This window comes from Syngnathus scovelli, chromosome 9 (genome assembly GCF_024217435.2).
Source record: "Syngnathus scovelli strain Florida chromosome 9, RoL_Ssco_1.2, whole genome shotgun sequence".
NCBI classification, from domain to species: domain Eukaryota; kingdom Metazoa; phylum Chordata; class Actinopteri; order Syngnathiformes; family Syngnathidae; genus Syngnathus; species Syngnathus scovelli.
Window position 1 is genome coordinate 17,021,095 of NC_090855.1, and position 19,523 is coordinate 17,040,617.

At 36.7% G+C, this 19,523-nt stretch overlaps 1 long non-coding RNA gene across 1 annotated transcript in view; it reads left to right on the top strand.

Moving 5' to 3' along the window:
• LOC137840614 (uncharacterized) overlaps nt 1–19,523 on the top strand; it is a 63,333-nt gene that overhangs the window by 39,330 nt on the left and 4,480 nt on the right. The window lies entirely within an intron of this gene.

Consider the following 19,523-nt stretch of genomic DNA (forward strand, 5'->3'; position numbering starts at 1 on the left):
GTCACGTCCGGTCTATTTGGGTCACTTCCGGTTTGATTAGAGGCACTTCCGGTCTAGCTGAGGTCACTTCCGGTTTATTTGGGGTCACTTCCGGTTTAAAAAGGTCACTTCCGGTTTAAAAAGGTCACTTCCGGTTTGATTTGGGGTCACTTCCGGTTTACCTAAGGTCACTTCCTGTTTACCTAAGGTCACTTCCGGTTCGATTTGGGGCACTTCCGGTTCATTCTAGGGTCATTGGGAGCACTTCAGGGTCAATCCAAGATGGCCGCCACACTGGAAGTGGGGGTCAAGGGTTGAATTTTGTAAGCATAGTGGAAGTGGGGGTGAAGGTGGTGAATATGGTAAGGATGAGGTGACCAAAGTGAATAAAGTTGGAATGGGTTGAATCGGTTGAAAAATGTAGAAATTAGAGTAGAAAAACCAAATTTTGTAGAATTTGGTTGAATTTCAAAATTGAAAATTTGGAAATTTTGGTAAGTGGGAAGGTGTGGAATAGGTAGGCAAAAGATGAACAGTTGAAAGTTGGAATGGGTTGAATCGGTTGAAAAACGTAGAAGTTAGAGTAGAAAAACGAAATTTTGGAGAATTTGGTTGAATTTCAAATTTGAAATTTTGGAATTTTTGGTAGGTGAGAAGTTGTGGAATAGGCAGGCAAAAGATGAACAGTTGAAAGTTGGAATGGGTTGAATCGGTTGAAAAATGTAGAAGTTAGAGTAGAAAAACGAAATTACGAAGAATTTGGTTGAATTTCAAATTTGAAAATTTGGAATTTTTTTGTAAGTGGGAAGTTGTGGAATAGGTAGGCAAAAGATGAACAGTTGGAAGTTGGAACGGGTTGAATCGGTCGAAAAATGTAGAAATTAGAGGTGAAAAACGAAATTTCGTGAAATTTTGTCGGAATTTTTAACGAGAAAACGTGAAATTTTTGAATTTGGGAATTTTGGGAATGTCGAGAATCATTCCGAATGTGGTTTGAATGTGCTGAATGAGGTGAATGTAAAAGGGGAATGACGTAAATGTGAAATGTCGAATCTGCCATTGAGAATGAATGGGGAAAAATTTGTCGTAAATTCGCGAATTTTGCGAAATCGGAAAATTTTCGGAACGAGAAAAATGGAAGCGCTCATCTCGTGAATATTTGGAATACGTCAAAAGTGGAACGGAGTGAATCGGATGAATTATGTGGAAGAAGAAGCGGGACAAAAAAGTGGCGGGAATAAAATAGAAGAATAATAATAATAATAATAGAGAATGGTGTAGAATAACATATGTGTGAAGGCCATCGCCTTCACACAATAACTAGAAAATGCAATTTCTGGAGAAATTGCGTGTGAAGGCGAAGACTTTGAATCACTTCTTGGGGAATGATGGCGAATGATGTTGAAATGAGTTGAATTTCTTGAGAAATGTGGAAAATAGAAGTGTAATACTAAATTTTGGAGAATTTGGTTGAATTTCAAATTTGAAGTTTGGAATTTGTGGTAAGTGGGAGGTTGTGGAATAGGTAGGCAAAAGATGAACAGTTGAATGTTGGAACGGGTTGAATCGGTTAAAAAATGTAGACGTGAGAGCAAATGTTGAATCTCCATAGAGAATGAATGGGAATTAAAAGAAAAAGCAATTGCGCCAAAATATTTTGAAATTTGGAACAAAACGAAAATAAATAGCTTCAGGAGGTTCACTTTTGGAGTTAAAATGTTGAAATGGGTTCAATTGGACAAAAAATGCAAAAGTTAGCGACTAATGTAGCTATTTAGGGCAGTTAATGTTGAAATAAGGTCACTTCCGGGGTGATTTGGGTCACTTCCGGTCTATTTGGGTCACTTCCGGTTTGATTAGAGGCACTTCCGGTCTAGCTGAGGTCACTTCCGGTTTATTTGGGGTCACTTCCGGTTTAAGAAGGTCACTTCCGGTTTAAAAAGGTCACTTCCGGTTTGATTTGGGGTCACTTCCGGTTTACTTGAGGTCACTTCCGGTTCATTTGGGGTCACTTCCGGTTTGATTTGGGTCACTTCCGGTCTATTTGGGTCACTTCCGGTTTGATTAGAGGCACTTCCGGTCTAGCTGAGGTCACTTCCGGTTTATTTGGGGTCACTTCCGGTTTAAAAAGGTCACTTCCGGTTTAAAAAGGTCACTTCCGGTTTGATTTGGGGTCACTTCCGGTTTACCTGGGGTCACTTCCGGTTCATTTGGGGTCACTTCCGGTTTGATTTGGGTCACTTCCGGTCTATTTGAGTCACTTCCGGTTTGAATAGAGGCACTTCCGGTCTAGCTGAGGTCACTTCCGGTTTATTTGGGGTCACTTCCGGTTTAAAAAGGTCACTTCCGGTTTAAACAGGTCACTTCCGGTTTACTTGAGGTCACTTCCGGTTCATTTGGGGTCACTTCCGGTTTGATTTGGGTCACTTCCGGTCTATTTGGGTCACTTCCGGTTTGATTAGAGGCACTTCCGGTCTAGCTGAGGTCACTTCCGGTTTATTTGGGGTCACTTCCGGTTTAAAAAGGTCACTTCCGGTTTAAAAAGGTCACTTCCGGTTTGATTTGGGGTCACTTCCGGTTTACCTGAGGTCACTTCCTGTTTACCTAAGGTCACTTCCGGTTTGATTTGGGCCACTTCCGGTTCATTCTAGGGTCATTGGGAGCACTTCAGGGTCAATCCAAGATGGCCGCCACACTGGAAGTGGGGGTCAAGGGTTGAATTTTGTAAGCATAGTGGAAGTGGGGGTGAAGGGGGTGAATATGGTAAGGATGAGGTGACCAAAGTGAATAAAGTTGGAATGGGTTGAATCGGTTGAAAAATGTAGAAATTAGAGTAGAAAAACCAAATTTTGTAGAATTTGGTTGAATTTCAAAATTGAAAATTTGGAAATTTTGGTAAGTGGGAAGGTGTGGAATAGGTAGGCAAAAGATGAACAGTTGAAAGTTGGAATGGGTTGAATCGGTTGAAAAACGTAGAAGTTAGAGTAGAAAAACGAAATTTTGGAGAATTCGGTTGAATTTCAAATTTGAAATTTTGGAATTTTTGATAGGTGAGAAGTTGTGGAATAGGCAGGCAAAAGATGAACAGTTGAAAGTTGGAATGGGTTGAATCGGTTGAAAAATGTAGAAATTAGAGTAGAAAAACGAAATTACGAAGAATTTGGTTGAATTTCAAATTTGAAAATTTGGAATTTTTTTGTAAGTGGGAAGTTGTGGAATAGGTAGGCAAAAGATGAACAGTTGGAAGTTGGAACGGGTTGAATCGGTCGAAAAATGTAGAAATTAGAGGTGAAAAACGAAATTTCGTGAAATTTTGTCGGAATTTTTAACGTGAAAACGTGAAATTTTTGAATTTGGGAATTTTGGGAATGTCGAGAATCATTCCGAATGTGGTTTGAATGTGCTGAATGAGGTGAATTTAAAAGGGGAATGACGTAAATGTGAAATGTCGAATCTGCCATTGAGAATGAATGGGGAAAAATTTGTCGTAAATTCGCGAATTTTGCGAAATCGGAAAATTTTCGGAACGAGAAAAATGGAAGCGCTCATCTCGTGAATATTTGGAATACATCAAAAGTGGAACGGAGTGAATCGGATGAACTATGTGGAAGAAGAAGCGGGACAAAAAAGTGTGGAGAATAAAATAGAAGAATAATAATAATAACTAGAAAATGCAATTTCTGGAGAAATTGCGTGTGAAGGCGAAGACTTTGAATCACTTCTTGGGGAATGATGGCGAATGATGTTGAAATGAGTTGAATTTCTTGAGAAATGTGGAAAATAGAAGTGTAATGCTAAATTTTGGAGAATTTGGTTGAATTTCAAATTTGAAGTTTGGAATTTGTGGTAAGTGGGAGGTTGTGGAATAGGTAGGCAAAAGATGAACAGTTGAATGTTGGAACGGGTTGAATCGGTTAAAAAATGTAGACGTGAGAGCAAATGTTGAATCTCCATAGAGAATGAATGGGAATTAAAAGAAAAAGCAATTGCGCCAAAATATTTTGAAATTTGGAACAAATTGAAAATAAATAGCTTCAGGAGGTTCACTTTTGGAGTTAAAATGTTGAAACGGGTTCAATCGGACAAAAAATGCAAAAGTTAGCGACTAATGTAGCTATTTAGGGCAGTTAATGTTGAAATAAGGTCACTTCCGGGGTGATTTGGGTCACTTCCGGTCTATTTGGGTCACTTCCGGTCTGATTAGAGGCACTTCCGGTCTAGCTGAGGTCACTTCCGGTTTATTTGGGGTCACTTCCGGTTTAAGAAGGTCACTTCCGGTTTGATTTGGGGTCACTTCCGGTTTACCTGGGGTCACTTCCGGTTCATTTGGGGTCACTTCCGGTTTGATTTGGGTCACTTCCGGTCTATTTGAGTCACTTCCGGTTTGATTAGAGGCACTTCCGGTCTAGCTGAGGTCACTTCCGGTTTATTTGGGGTCACTTCCGGTTTAAAAAGGTCACTTCCGGTTTAAAAAGGTCACTTCCGGTTTGATTTGGGGTCACTTCCGGTTTACCTAAGGTCACTTCCTGTTTACCTAAGGTCACTTCCGGTTCGATTTGGGGCACTTCCGGTTCATTCTAGGGTCATTGGGAGCACTTCAGGGTCAATCCAAGATGGCCGCCACACTGGAAGTGGTGGTCAAGGGTTGAATTGTGTAAGCATAGTGGAAGTGGGGGTGAAGGGGGTGAATATGGTAAGGATGAGGTGACCAAAGTGAATAAAGTTGGAATGGGTTGAATCGGTTGAAAAATGTAGAAATTAGAGTAGAAAAACCAAATTTTGTAGAATTTGGTTGAATTTCAAAATTGAAAATTTGAAATTTTGGTAAGTGGGAAGGTGTGGAATAGGTAGGCAAAAGATGAACAGTTGAAAGTTGGAATGGGTTGAATCGGTTGAAAAACGTAGAAGTTAGAGTAGAAAAACGAAATTTTGGAGAATTTGGTTGAATTTCAAATTTGAAATTTTGGAATTTTTGGTAGGTGAGAAGTTGTGGAATAGGCAGGCAAAAGATGAACAGTTGAAAATTGGAATGGGTTGAATCGGTTGAAAAATGTAGAAACTAGAGGTGAAAAACGAAATTTCGTGAAATTTTGTCGGAATTTTTAACGTGAAAACGTGAAATTTTTGAATTTGGGAATTTTGGGAATGTCGAGAATCATTCCGAATGTGGTTTGAATGTGCTGAATGGGGTGAATTTAAAAGGGGAATGACGTAAATGTGAAATGTAGAATCTGCCATTGAGAATGAATGGGGAAAAAGTTGTCGTAAATTCGCGAATTTTGCGAAATCGGAAAATTTTCGGAACGAGAAAAATGGAAGCGCTCATCTCGTGAATATTTGGAATACGTCAAAAGTGGAACGGAGTGAATCGGATGAATTATGTGGAAGAAGAAGCGGGACAAAAAAGTGTGGAGAATAAAATATAATAATAATAATAATAACTAGAAAATGCAATTTCTGGAGAAATTGCGTGTGAAGGCGAAGACTTTGAATCACTTCTTGGGGAATGCTGGCGAATTATGCTGAAACGAGTTGAATTACTTGAGAAATGTAGAAAATAGAGGTGAAAAACGGAATTTTGGAGAATTTGGTGGAATTTCAGAATTTTGGAGAATTTGGTTGAGTTTAAAATCTTAAAATGTGGAATTTATGGCAAGTGGAAATTTGGGGAATAGGTAGGAAAAAGATGAAGAGTTGAAAGTTGGAATGGGTTGAATCGGTTGAACAATGTGAAAATTAGAGTAGAAAAACACATTTTTGGAGAATTTGGTTGAATTTCAAATTTCAAATTTAGAATTTTTTGTAAGGGGAAGTTGTGGAATAGGTAAGCAAAAGATGAAGAGTTGAAAGTTAGAATGGGTTGAATCGGTAGAGAAATGTAGAAATGAGAGTAGAAAAACGAAATTTTGGAGAATTTGGTTGAATTTCAAATTTGGGATTTTTGGTAAGTGGGAAGTTGTGTAATACGTAGGCAAAAGATGAAGAGTTGAAAGTTGGAATGGGTTGAATCGGTTGAAAAATGTACAAATTAGAGTCGAAAAACGAAATTTTGCAGAATTTGGTTGAATTTCAAATTTGGAATTTTTGGTAAGTGGGAAGTTGTGAAATAGGTAAGCAAAAGATGAAAAGTTGAAAGTTGGAATGGATTGAATCGGTTGCACAATGTAAAGATTAGAGTAGAAAAACAAAATGTTTGAGAATTTGGTTGAATTTCAAATTTTTAATTTTTAATTTTTGGTAAGTGGGAAGTTGTGGAATAGGTAGGCAAAAGATGAAGAGTTGAAAGTTGGAATGGGTTGAATCGGTTGAACAATGTAGAAATTACAGTAGAAAAACGAAATTTTGGAGATTTTGGTTGAATTTCAAATTTGGAATTTTTGGTAAGTCGGAAGTTGTGGAATAGGTAGGCAAAAGATGAAGAGTTGAAAGTTGGAATGGGTTGAATCGGTTGAACAATGTAGAAATTAGAGTAGAAAAACAAAATGTTGGAGAATTTGGTTGAATTTCAAATATGGAATTTTTGGTAAGTGGGAAGTTGTGGAATAGGTAGGCAAAAGATGAAGAGTTGAAAGTTGGAATGGGTTGAATCGGTTGAACAATGTAGAAATTAGATTAGAAAAACGAAATTTTGGAGAATTTGGTTGAATTTCAAATTTGGAATTTTTGGTAAACGGGAAGTTGTGGAATAGATAGGCAAAACATGAACAGTTGAAAGTTGGAATGAGTTGAATCGGTTAAAAAATGTAGAAATTAGAGTAGAAAAACAAAATTTTTGAGAATTTGGTTGAATTCCAAATTTGGAATTTTTGGTAAGCGGGAAGTTGTGAAATAGGTAAGCAAAAGATGAAAAGTTGAAAGTTGGAATGGATTGAATCGGTTTCACAATGTAAAGATTAGAGAAGAAAAACAAAATGTTTGAGAATTTGGTTGAATTTCAAATTTTGAATTTTTGGTAAGTGGGAAGTTGTGGAATAGGTAGACAAAAGATGAAGAGTTGAAAGTTGGAACGGGTTGAATCGGTTGAACAATGTAGAAATTAGAGTAGAAAAACGAAATTTTGGAGATTTTGGTTGAATTTCAAATTTGGAATTTTTGGTAAGTCGGAAGTTGTGGAATAGGTAGGCAAAAGATGAAGAGTTGAAAGTTGGAATGGGTTGAATCGGTTGAACAATGTAGAAATTAGAGTAGAAAAACAAAATGTTGGAGAATTTGGTTGAATTTCAAATATGGAATTTTTGGTAAGTGGGAAGTTGAGGAATAGATAGGCAAAAGATGAACAGTTGAAAGTTGGAATGAGTTGAATCGGTTGAACAATGTAGAAATTAGAGTAGAAAAACGAAATTTAGAAAGATTTGGTTGAATTTCAAATTTGGAATTTTTGGTAAACGGGAAGTTGTGGAATAGGTAGGCAAAACATGAACAGTTGAAAGTTGGAATGAGTTGAATCGGTTGAAAAATGTAGAAATTAGAGTAGAAAAACAAAATTTTTGAGAATTTGGTTGAATTCCAAATTTGAAAATTTGGAATTTTTCGTAAGTTGGAAGTTGTGGAATAGTTAGAAAAAGATGAACAGTTGAAAGTTGGAATGGGTTGAATCGGTTGAAAAACGTAAAAGTTAGAGTGGAAAAACGAAATTTTGGAGAATTTGGTTGAATTTCAAATTTGGAATTTTTGGTAAGTGGGAAGTTGTGGAATAGGTAGGCAAAAGATGAACAGTTGAAAGTTGGAATGAGTTGAATCGGTTGAACAATGTAGAAAAAAGTGGAATGATGTAAATGTGAAATGTCGAAACTGCCATTAAGAATGAATGGGGAAAAATTTGTCGTAAGTTCGCGAATTTTGCGAAATCGGAAAATTTTCGGAACGAGAAAAATGGAAGCGCTCATCTCGTGAATATTTGGAACACGTCAAAAGTGGAACGGAGTGAATCGGATGAACTATGTGGAAGAAGAAGCGGGACAAAAAAGTGTGGAGAATAAAATAGAAGAATAATAATAATAATAATAATAGAGAATGGTGTAGAATAACATATGTGTGAAGGCCATCGCCTTCACACAATAATAGAGAATGGTGTAGAATAACATATGTGTGAAGGCCATCGCCTTCACACAATAATAATAATAATAGAGAATGGTGTAGAATAACATATGTGTGAAGGCCATCGCCTTCACACAATAATAGAGAATGGTGTAGAATAACATATGTGTGAAGGCCATCGCCTTCACACAACTAGAAAATGCAATTTCTGGAGAAATTGCGTGTGAAGGCGAAGACTTTGAATCACTTCTTGGGGAATGATGCCGAATGAAAAGATGAACAGTTGAAAGTTGGAATGGGTTGAATCGGTCAAAAAATGTAGAAATTAGAAGTGAAAAACGGAATTTTGTGAAATTTTGTCGAAATTTTTAACGTGAAAACGTGAAATTTTTGAATTTGGGAATTTTGGGAATGTCGAGAATCATTCCGAATGTGGTTTGAATGTGCTGAATGAGGTGAATTTAAAAGGGGAATGACGTAAATGTGAAATGTCGAACCTGCCATTGACAATGAATGGGGAAAAATTTGTCGTAAATTCGCGAATTTTGCGAAATCGGAAAATTTTCGGAACGAGAAAAATGGAAGCGCTCATCTCGTGAATATTTGGAATACGTCAAAAGTGGAACGGAGTGAATCGGATGAATTATGTGGAAGAAGAAGCGGGACAAAAAAGTGGCGGGAATAAAATAGAAGAATAATAATAACTAGAAAATGCAATTTCTGGAGAAATTGCGTGTGAAGGCGAAGACTTTGAATCACTTCTTTGGGAATGATGCCGAATGATGTTGAAACGAGTTGAATTTCTTGAGAAATGTGGAAAATAGAAGTGTAATACTAAATTTTGGAGAATTTGGTTGAATTTCAAATTTGAAGTTTGGAATTTTTGGTAAGTGGGAGGTTGTGGAATAGGTAGGGAAAAGATGAACAGTTGAATATTGGAACGGGTTGAATTGGTTTAAAAAATGTAGAAGTTAGAGAAAATGTTGAATCCCCATAGAGAATGAATGGGAATGAAAAGAAAAAATAATAATTAAAATTTGGAACAAAACGAAAACAAACCAGCTTCAGGAAGTTCACTTTTGGGGTTAAAATGTTGAAACGGGTTCAATCGGACAAAAAATGCAAAAGTTAGTGACTAATGTAGCTATTTAGGGCAGTTAATGTTGAAATAAGGTCACTTCCGGGGTGATTTGGGTCACTTCCGGTCTATTTGGGTCACTTCCGGTTTGATTAGAGGCACTTCCGGTCTAGCTGAGGTCACTTCCGGTGTATTTGGGGTCACTTCCGGTTTAAAAAGGTCACTTCCGGTTTAAAAAGGTCACTTCCGGTTTGATTTGGGGTCACTTCCGGTTTACCTAAGGTCACTTCCTGTTTACCTAAGGTCACTTGCGGCTTGATATGGGGCACTTCCGGTACATTCTGGGTTCATTGGGGGCACTTCCGGGTCAATCCAAGATGGCCGCCACACTGGAAGTGTGGGTGAAGGAGGTGAATATGGTAAGCATAAGGTAAACAAAGTGAATAAAGTCGGAATGGGTTGAATCGGTTGAAAAATGTGGAAAAAAGAGTAGAAAAACGAAATTGTAGAGAATTTTTGGTAAGTGGAAAGTTGTGGAATAGGCAGGCAAAGGATGAACAGTTGAATGTTGGAACGGGTTGAATCGGTTAAAAAATGTAGAAGTGAGAGCAAATGTTGAATCCCCATAGAGAATGAATGGGAATTAAAAGAAAAAGCAATTGCGCCAAAATATTTTGAAATTTGGAACAAAACGTAAAAAAACAGCTTCAGGAGGTTAACTTTTGGGGTTAAAATGTTGAAACGGGTTCAATCGGACAAAAAATGCAAAAGTTAGCGCCTAATGTAGCTATTTATGGCAGTTAATGTTGAAATAAGTTCACTTCCGGGTTGATTTGGGTCACTTCCGGTCTATTTGGGTCACTTCCGGTCTGATTAGAGGCACTTCCGGTCCAACTGAGGTCACTTCCGGTTTATTTGGGGCCACTTCCGGTTTAAAAAGGTCACTTCCGGTTTGATTTGGGGTCACTTCCGGTTTACCTGAGGTCACTTCCTGTTTACCTAAGGTCACTTCCGGTTCGATTTGGGGCACTTCCGGTTCATTCTAGGTTCATTGGGAGCACTTCAGGGTCAATCCAAGATGGCCGCCACACTGGAAGTGGGGGTCAAGGGTTGAATTGTGTAAGCATAGTGGAAGTGGGGGTGAAGGGGGTGAATATGGTAAGGATGAGGTGACCAAAGTGAATAAAGTTGGAATGGGTTGAATCGGTTGAAAAATGTAGAAATTAGAGTAGAAAAACCAAATTTTGTAGAATTTGGTTGAATTTCAAATTTGAAAATTTGGAAATTTTGGTAAGTGGGAAGGTGTGGAATAGGTAGGCAAAAGATGAACAGTTGAAAGTTGGAATGGGTTGAATCGGTTGAAAAACGTAGAAGTTAGAGTAGAAAAACGAAATTTTGGAGAATTTGGTTGAATTTCAAATTTGAAATTTTGGAATTTTTGGTAGGTGAGAAGTTGTGGAATAGGCAGGCAAAAGATGAACAGTTGAAAATTGGAATGGGTTGAATCGGTTGAAAAATGTAGAAACTAGAGGTGAAAAACGAAATTCCGTGAAATTTTGTCGGAATTTTTAACGTGAAAACGTGAAATTTTTGAATTTGGGAATTTTGGGAATGTCGAGAATCATTCCGAATGTGGTTTGAATGTGCTGAATGAGGTGAATTTAAAAGGGGAATGACGTAAATGTGAAATGTAGAATCTGCCATTGAGAATGAATGGGGAAAAATTTGTCGTAAATTCGCGAATTTTGCGAAATCGAAAAATTTTCGGAACGAGAAAAATGGAAGCGCTCATCTCGTGAATATTTGGAATACGTCAAAAGTGGAACGGAGTGAATCGGATGAATTATGTGGAAGAAGAAGCGGGACAAAAAAGTGTGGAGAATAAAATATAATAATAATAATAATAATAGAGAATGGTGTAGAATAACATATGTGTGAAGGCCATCGCCTTCACACAATAATAATAGAGAATGGTGTAGAATAACATATGTGTGAAGGCCATCGCCTTCACACAACTAGAAAATGCAATTTCTGGAGAAATTGCGTGTGAAGGCGAAGACTTTGAATCACTTCTTTGGGAATGATGCCGAATGATGTTGAAACGAGTTGAATTTCTTGAGAAATGTGGAAAATAGAAGTGTAATACTAAATTTTGGAGAATTTGGTTGAATTTCAAATTTGAAGTTTGGAATTTTTGGTAAGTGGGAGGTTGTGGAATAGGTAGGGAAAAGATGAACAGTTGAATGTTGGAATGGGTTGAATCGGTTGAAAAATGTAAAAAGTAGAGTCGAAAAACGAAATTTTGCAGAATTTGGTTGAATTTCAAATTTGGAATTTTTGGTAAGTGGGAAGTTGTGAAATAGGTAAGCAAAAGATGAAAAGTTGGAATGGATTGAATCGGTTGCACAATGTAAAGATTAGAGTAGAAAAACAAAATGTTTGAGAATTTGGTTGAATTTCAAATTTTTAATTTTTAAATTTTGGTAAGTGTGAAGTTGTGGAATAGGTAGGCAAAAGATGAAGAGTTGAAAGTTGGAATGGGTTGAATCGGTTGAACAATGTAGAAATTACAGTAGAAAAACGAAATTTTGGAGATTTTGGTTGAATTTCAAATTTGGAATTTTTGGTAAGTCGGAAGTTGTGGAATAGGTAGGCAAAAGATGAAGAGTTGAAAGTTGGAATGGGTTGAATCGGTTGAACAATGTAGAAATTAGAGTAGAAAAACAAAATGTTGGAGAATTTGGTTGAATTTCAAATATGGAATTTTTGGTAAGTGGGAAGTTGTGGAATAGGTAGGCAAAAGATGAAGAGTTGAAAGTTGGAATGGGTTGAATCGGTTGAACAATGTAGAAATTAGAGTAGAAAAACACAATTTTTGAGAATTTGGTTGAATTCCAAATTTGGAATTTTTGGTAAGTGGGAAGTTGTGAAATAGGTAAGCAAAAGATGAAAAGTTGAAAGTTGGAATGGATTGAATCGGTTTCACAATGTAAAGATTAGAGAAGAAAAACAAAATGTTTGAGAATTTGGTTGAATTTCAAATTTTGAATTTTTGGTAAGTGGGAAGTTGTGGAATAGGTAGGCAAAAGATGAAGAGTTGAAAGTTGGAACGGATTGAATCGGTTGAACAATGTAGAAATTAGAGTAGAAAAACGAAATTTTGGAGATTTTGGTTGAATTTCAAATTTGGAATTTTTTGTAAGTCGGAAGTTGTGGAATAGGTAGGCAAAAGATGAAGAGTTGAAAGTTGGAATGGGTTGAATCGGTTGAACAATGTAGAAATTAGAGTAGAAAAACAAAATGTTGGAGAATTTGGTTGAATTTCAAATATGGAATTTTTGGTAAGTGGGAAGTTGTGGAATAGGTAGGCAAAAGATGAAGAGTTGAAAGTTGGAATGGGTTGAATCGGTTGAACAATGTAGAAATTAGATTAGAAAAACGAAATTTTGGAGAATTTGGTTGAATTTCAAATTTGGAATTTTTGGTAAACGGGAAGTTGTGGAATAGGTAGGCAAAACATGAACAGTTGAAAGTTGGAATGAGTTGAATCGGTTAAAAAATGTAGAAATTAGAGTAGAAAAACAAAATGTTGGAGAATTTGGTTGAATTTCAAATATGGAATTTTTGGTAAGTGGGAAGTTGTGGAATAGGTAGGCAAAACATGAACAGTTGAAAGTTGGAATGAGTTGAATCGGTTGAAAAATGTAGAAATTAGATTAGAAAAACAAAATTTTTGAGAATTTGGTTGAATTCCAAATTTGAAAATTTGGAATTTTTCATAAGTTGGAAGTTGTGGAATAGTTAGAAAAAGATGAACAGTTGAAAGTTGGAATGGGTTGAATCGGTTGAAAAACGTAAAAGTTAGAGTGGAAAAACGAAATTTTGGAGAATTTGGTTGAATTTCAAATTTGGAATTTTTGGTAAGTGGGAAGTTGTGGAATAGGTAGGCAAAAGATGAACAGTTGAAAGTTGGAATGAGTTGAATCGGTTGAACAATGTAGAAAAAAAGTGGAATGATGTAAATGTGAAATGTCGAATCTGCCATTAAGAATGAATGGGGAAAAATTTGTCGTAAGTTCGCGAATTTTGCGAAATCGGAAAATTTTCGGAACGAGAAAAATGGAAGCGCTCATCTCGTGAATATTTGGAACGCGTCAAAAGTGGAACGGAGTGAATCGGATGAACTATGTGGAAGAAGAAGCGGGACAAAAAAGTGTGGAGAATAAAATAGAAGAATAATAATAACTGGAGAAATTGCGTGTGAAGGCGAAGACTTTGAATCACTTCTTGGGGAATGCTGGCGAATTATGCTGAAACGAGTTGAATTACTTGAGAAATGTAGAAAATAGAGGTGAAAAACGGAATTTTGGAGAATTTGGTGGAATTTCAGAATTTTGGAGAATTTGGTTGAGTTTAAAATCTTAAAATGTGGAATTTATGGCAAGTGGAAATTTGGGGAATAGGTAGGAAAAAGATGAAGAGTTGAAAGTTGGAATGAGTTGAATCGGTTGAACAATGTGAAAATTAGAGTAGAAAAACACATTTTTGGAGAATTTGGTTGAATTTCAAATTTCAAAATTTGGAATTTTTTGTAAGGGGAAGTTGTGGAATAGGTAAGCAAAAGATGAAGAGTTGAAAGTTGGAATGGGTTGAATCGGTAGAGAAATGTAGAAATGAGAGTAGAAAAACGAAATTTTGGAGAATTTGGTTGAATTTCAAATTTGGGATTTTTGGTAAGTGGGAAGTTGTGTAATACGTAGGCAAAAGATGAAGAGTTGAAAGTTGGAATGGGTTGGATTGGTTGAAAAATGTACAAATTAGAGTCGAAAAACGAAATTTTGCAGAATTTGGTTGAATTTCAAATTTGGAATTTTTGGAAAGTGGGAAGTTGTGAAATAGGTAAGCAAAAGATAAAAAGTTGAAAGTTGGAATGGATTGAATCGGTTGCACAATGTAAAGATTAGAGTAGAAAAACAAAATGTTTGAGAATTTGGTTGAATTTCAAATTTTTAATTTTTAATTTTTGGTAAGTGGGAAGTTGTGGAATAGGTAGGCAAAAGATGAAGAGTTGAAAGTTGGAATGGGTTGAATCGGTTGAACAATGTAGAAATTACAGTAGAAAAACGAAATTTTGGAGATTTTGGTTGAATTTCAAATTTGGAATTTTTGGTAAGTCGGAAGTTGTGGAATAGGTAGGCAAAAGATGAAGAGTTGAAAGTTGGAATGGGTTGAATCGGTTGAACAATGTAGAAATTAGAGTAGAAAAACAAAATGTTGGAGAATTTGGTTGAATTTCAAATATGGAATTTTTGGTAAGTGGGAAGTTGTGGAATAGGTAGGCAAAAGATGAAGAGTTGAAAGTTGGAATGGGTTGAATCGGTTGAACAATGTAGAAATTAGATTAGAAAAACGAAATTTTGGAGAATTTGGTTGAATTTCAAATTTGGAATTTTTGGTAAACGGGAAGTTGTGGAATAGGTAGGCAAAACATGAACAGTTGAAAGTTGGAATGAGTTGAATCGGTTAAAAAATGTAGAAATTAGAGTAGAAAAACAAAATTTTTGAGAATTTGGTTGAATTCCAAATTTGGAATTTTTGGTAAGTCGGAAGTTGTGGAATAGGTAGGCAAAAGATGAAGAGTTGAAAGTTGGAATGGGTTGAATCGGTTGAACAATGTAGAATTTAGAGTAGAAAAACCAAATGTTGGAGAATTTGGTTGAATTTCAAATATGGAATTTTTGGTAAGTGGGAAGTTGTGGAATAGGTAGGCAAAAGATGAAGAGTTGAAAGTTGGAATGGGTTGAATCGGTTGAACAATGTAGAAATTAGATTAGAAAAACGAAATTTTGGAGAATTTGGTTGAATTTCAAATTTGGAATTTTTGGTAAACGGGAAGTTGTGGAATAGGTAGGCAAAACATGAACAGTTGAAAGTTGGAATGAGTTGAATCGGTTAAAAAATGTAGAAATTAGAGTAGAAAAACAAAATGTTGGAGAATTTGGTTGAATTTCAAATATGGAATTTTTGGTAAGTGGGAAGTTGTGGAATAGGTAGGCAAAACATGAACAGTTGAAAGTTGGAATGAGTTGAATCGGTTGAAAAATGTAGAAATTAGATTAGAAAAACAAAATTTTTGAGAATTTGGTTGAATTCCAAATTTGAAAATTTGGAATTTTTCATAAGTTGGAAGTTGTGGAATAGTTAGAAAAAGATGAACAGTTGAAAGTTGGAATGGGTTGAATCGGTTGAAAAACGTAAAAGTTAGAGTGGAAAAACGAAATTTTGGAGAATTTGGTTGAATTTCAAATTTGGAATTTTTGGTAAGTGGGAAGTTGTGGAATAGGTAGGCAAAAGATGAACAGTTGAAAGTTGGAATGAGTTGAATCGGTTGAACAATGTAGAAAAAAGTGGAATGATGTAAATGTGAAATGTCGAATCTGCCATTAAGAATGAATGGGGAAAAATTTGTCGTAAGTTCGCGAATTTTGCGAAATCGGAAAATTTTCGGAACGAGAAAAATGGAAGCGCTCATCTCGTGAATATTTGGAACGCGTCAAAAGTGGAACGGAGTGAATCGGATGAACTATGTGGAAGAAGAAGCGGGACAAAAAAGTGTGGAGAATAAAATAGAAGAATAATAATAACTAGAAAATGCAATTTCTGGAGAAATTGCGTGTGAAGGCGAAGACTTTGAATCACTTCTTTGGGAATGATGCCGAATGATGTTGAAATGAGTTGAATTTCTTGAGAAATGTGGAAAATAGAAGTGTAATACTAAATTTTGGAGAATGTGGTTCAATTTCAAATTTGAATTTTTGAATTTTTTGGTAAGTGGGAGGTTGTGGAATAGGTAGGCAAAAGATGAACAGTTGAAAGTTGGAACGGGTTGAAACGGTTAAAAAATGTAGAAGTTAGAGCAAATCTTGAATCCCCATAGAGAATGACTGGGAATTAAAAGACAAAGCAATTGCGCCAAAATATTTTGAAATTTGGAACAAAACGTAAAAAAACGGCTTCAGGAGGTTCCCTTTTGGGGTTAAAATGTTGAAACGGGTTCAATCGGACAAAAAATGCAAAAGTTAGCGACTAATGTAGCTATTTATGGCAGTTAATGTTGAAATAAGTTCACTTCTGGGTTGATTTGGGTCACTTCCGGTCTATTTGGGTCACTTCCGGTTTGAGTAGAGGCACTTCCGGTCTAGCTGAGGTCACTTCCGGTTTATTTGGGGTCACTTCCGGTTTAAAAAGGTCACTTCCGGTTTAAAAAGGTCACTTCCGGTTTGATTTGGGGTCACTTCCGGTTTACCTAAGGTCACTTCCTGTTTACCTAAGGTCACTTCCGGTTCGATTTGGGGCACTTCCGGTTCATTCTAGAGTCATTGGGGGCACTTCCGGGTCAATCCAAGATGGCCGCCACACTGGAAGTGGGGGTGAAGGAGGTGAATATGGTAAGCATAAGGTAAACAAAGTGAATAAAGTTGGAATGGGTTGAATCGGTTGAAAAATGTGGAAAAAAGAGTAGAAAAACGAAATTGTAGAGAATTTTTGGTAAGTGGAAAGTTGTGGAATAGGCAGGCAAAGGATGAACATTTGAATGTTGGAACGGGTTGAATCGGTTAAAAAATGTAGAAGTGAGAGCAAATGTTGAATCCCCATAGAGAATGAATGGGAATTAAAAGAAAAAGCAATTGCGCCAAAATATTTTGAAATTTGGAACAAAACGTAAAAAAACAACTTCAGGAGGTTCACTTTTGGGGTTAAAATGTTGAAACGGGTTCAATCGGACAAAAAATGCAAAAGTTAGCGCCTAATATAGCTATTTATGGCAGTTAATGTTGAAATAAGTTCACTTCCGGTTTGATTTGGGTCACTTCCGGTCTATTTGGGTCACTTCCGGTCTGATTAGAGGCACTTCCGGTCCAGCTGAGGTCACTTCCGGTTTATTTAGGGTCACTTCCGGTGTAAAAAGGTCACTTCCGGTTTGATTTGGGGTCACTTCCGGTTTACCTAAGGTCACTTCCTGTTTACCTAAGGTCACTTCCGGTTCGATTTGGGGAACTTCCGGTTCATTCTAGGGTCATTGGGAGCACTTCAGGGTCAATCCAAGATGGCCGCCACACTGGAAGTGGGGGTCAAGGGTTGAATTGTGAAAGCATAGTGGAAGTGGAGGTGAAGAGGTGAATATGGGAAGGGATGAGGTGACCAAAGTGAATAGAGTTGGAATGGGTTGAATCGGTTGAAAAATGTAGAAATTAGAGTAGAAAAACCAAATTTTGTAGAATTTGGTTGAATTTCAAAATTGAAAATTTGGAAATTTTGGTAAGTGGGAAGGTGTGGAATAGGTAGGCAAAAGATGAACAGTTGAAAGTTGGAATGGGTTGAATCGGTTGAAAAACGTAGAAGTTAGAGTAAAAAAACGAAATTTTGGAGAATTTGGTTGAATTTCAAATTTGAAATTTTGGAATTTTTGGTAGGTGAGAAGTTGTGGAATAGGCAGGCAAAAGATGAACAGTTGAAAATTGGAATGGGTTGAATCGGTTGAAAAATGTAGAAACTAGAGGTGAAAAACGAAATTTCGTGAAATTTTGTCGGAATTTTTAACGTGAAAACGTGAAATTTTTGAATTTGGGAATTTTGGGAATGTCGAGAATCATTCCGAATGTGGTTTGAATGTGCTGAATGAGGTGAATTTAAAAGGGGAATGACGTAAATGTGAAATGTAGAATCTGCCATTGAGAATGAATGGGGAAAAATTTGTCGTAAATTCGCGAATTTTGCGAAATCGGAAAATTTTCGGAACGAGAAAAATGGAAGCGCTCATCTCGTGAATATTTGGAATACGTCAAAAGTGGAACGGAGTGAATCGGATGAATTATGTGGAAGAAGAAGCGGGACAAAAAAGTGTGGAGAATAAAATATAATAATAATAATAATAACTAGAAAATGCAATTTCTGGAGAAATTGCGTGTGAAGGCGAAGACTTTGAATCACTTCTTGGGGAATGATGGCGAATGATGTTGAAATGAGTTGAATTTCTTGAGAAATGTGGAAAATAGAAGTGTAATACTAAATTTTGGGGAATTTGGTTGAATCTCAAATTTGAAAGTTTGGGATTTTTGGTAAGTGGGAGGTTGTGGAATAGGTAGGCAAAAGATGAACAGTTGAAAGTTGGAACAGGTTGAAACGGTTAAAAAATGTAGAAGTTAGAGCAAATCTTGAATCCCCATAGAGAATGAATGGGAATTAAAAGAAAAAGCAATTGCGCCAAAATTTTTTGAAATTTGGAACAAAAGGAAGAAAACGGCTTCAGGAGGTTCACTTTTGGGGTTAAAATGTTGAAATGGGTTCAATCGGACAAAAAATGCAAAAGTTAGCGCCTAATGTAGCTATTTAGGGCAGTTAATTTTGAAATAAGGTCACTTCCGGGTTGATTTGGGTCACTTCCGGTCTATTTGGGTCACTTCCGGTTTGATTAGAGGCACTTCCGGTCTAGCTGAGGTCACTTCCGGTTTATTTGGGGTCACTTCCGGTTTAAAAAGGTCACTTCCGGTTTAAAAAGGTCACTTCCGGTTTGATTTGGGGTCACTTCCGGTTTACCTAAGGTCACTTCCTGTTTACCTAAGGTCACTTCCGGTTCGATTTGGGGCACTTCCGGTTCATTCTAGGGTCATTGGGAGCACTTCAGGGTCAATCCAAGATGGCCGCCACACTGGAAGTGGGGGTCAAGGGTTGAATTGTGTAAGCATAGTGGAAGTGGGGGTGAAGGGGGTGAATATGGTAAGGATGAGGTGACCAAAGTGAATAAAGTTGGAATGGGTTGAATCGGTTGAAAAATGTAGAAATTAGAGTAGAAAAACCAAATTTTGTAGAATTTGGTTGAATTTCAAAATTGAAAATTTGGAAATTTTGGTAAGTGGGAAGGTGTGGAATAGGTAGGCAAAAGATGAACAGTTGAAAGTTGGAATGGGTTGAATCGGTTGAAAAACGTAGAAGTTAGAGTAGAAAAACGAAATTTTGGAGAATTTGGTTGAATTTCAAATTTGAAATTTTGGAATTTTTGGTAGGTGAGAAGTTGTGGAATAGGCAGGCAAAAGATGAAAAGTTGAAAATTGGAATGGGTTGAATCGGTTGAAAAATGTAGAAACTAGAGGTGAAAAACGAAATTTCGTGAAATTTTGTCGGAATTTTTAACGAGAAAACGTGAAATTTTTGAATTTGGGAATTTTGGGAATGTCGAGAATCATTCCGAATGTGGTTTGAATGTGCTGAATGAGGTGAATGTAAAAGGGGAATGACGTAAATGTGAAATGTCGAATCTGCCATTGAGAATGAATGGGGAAAAATTTGTCGTAAATTCGCGAATTTTGCGAAATCGGAAAATTTTCGGAACGAGAAAAATGGAAGCGCTCATCTCGTGAATATTTGGAAT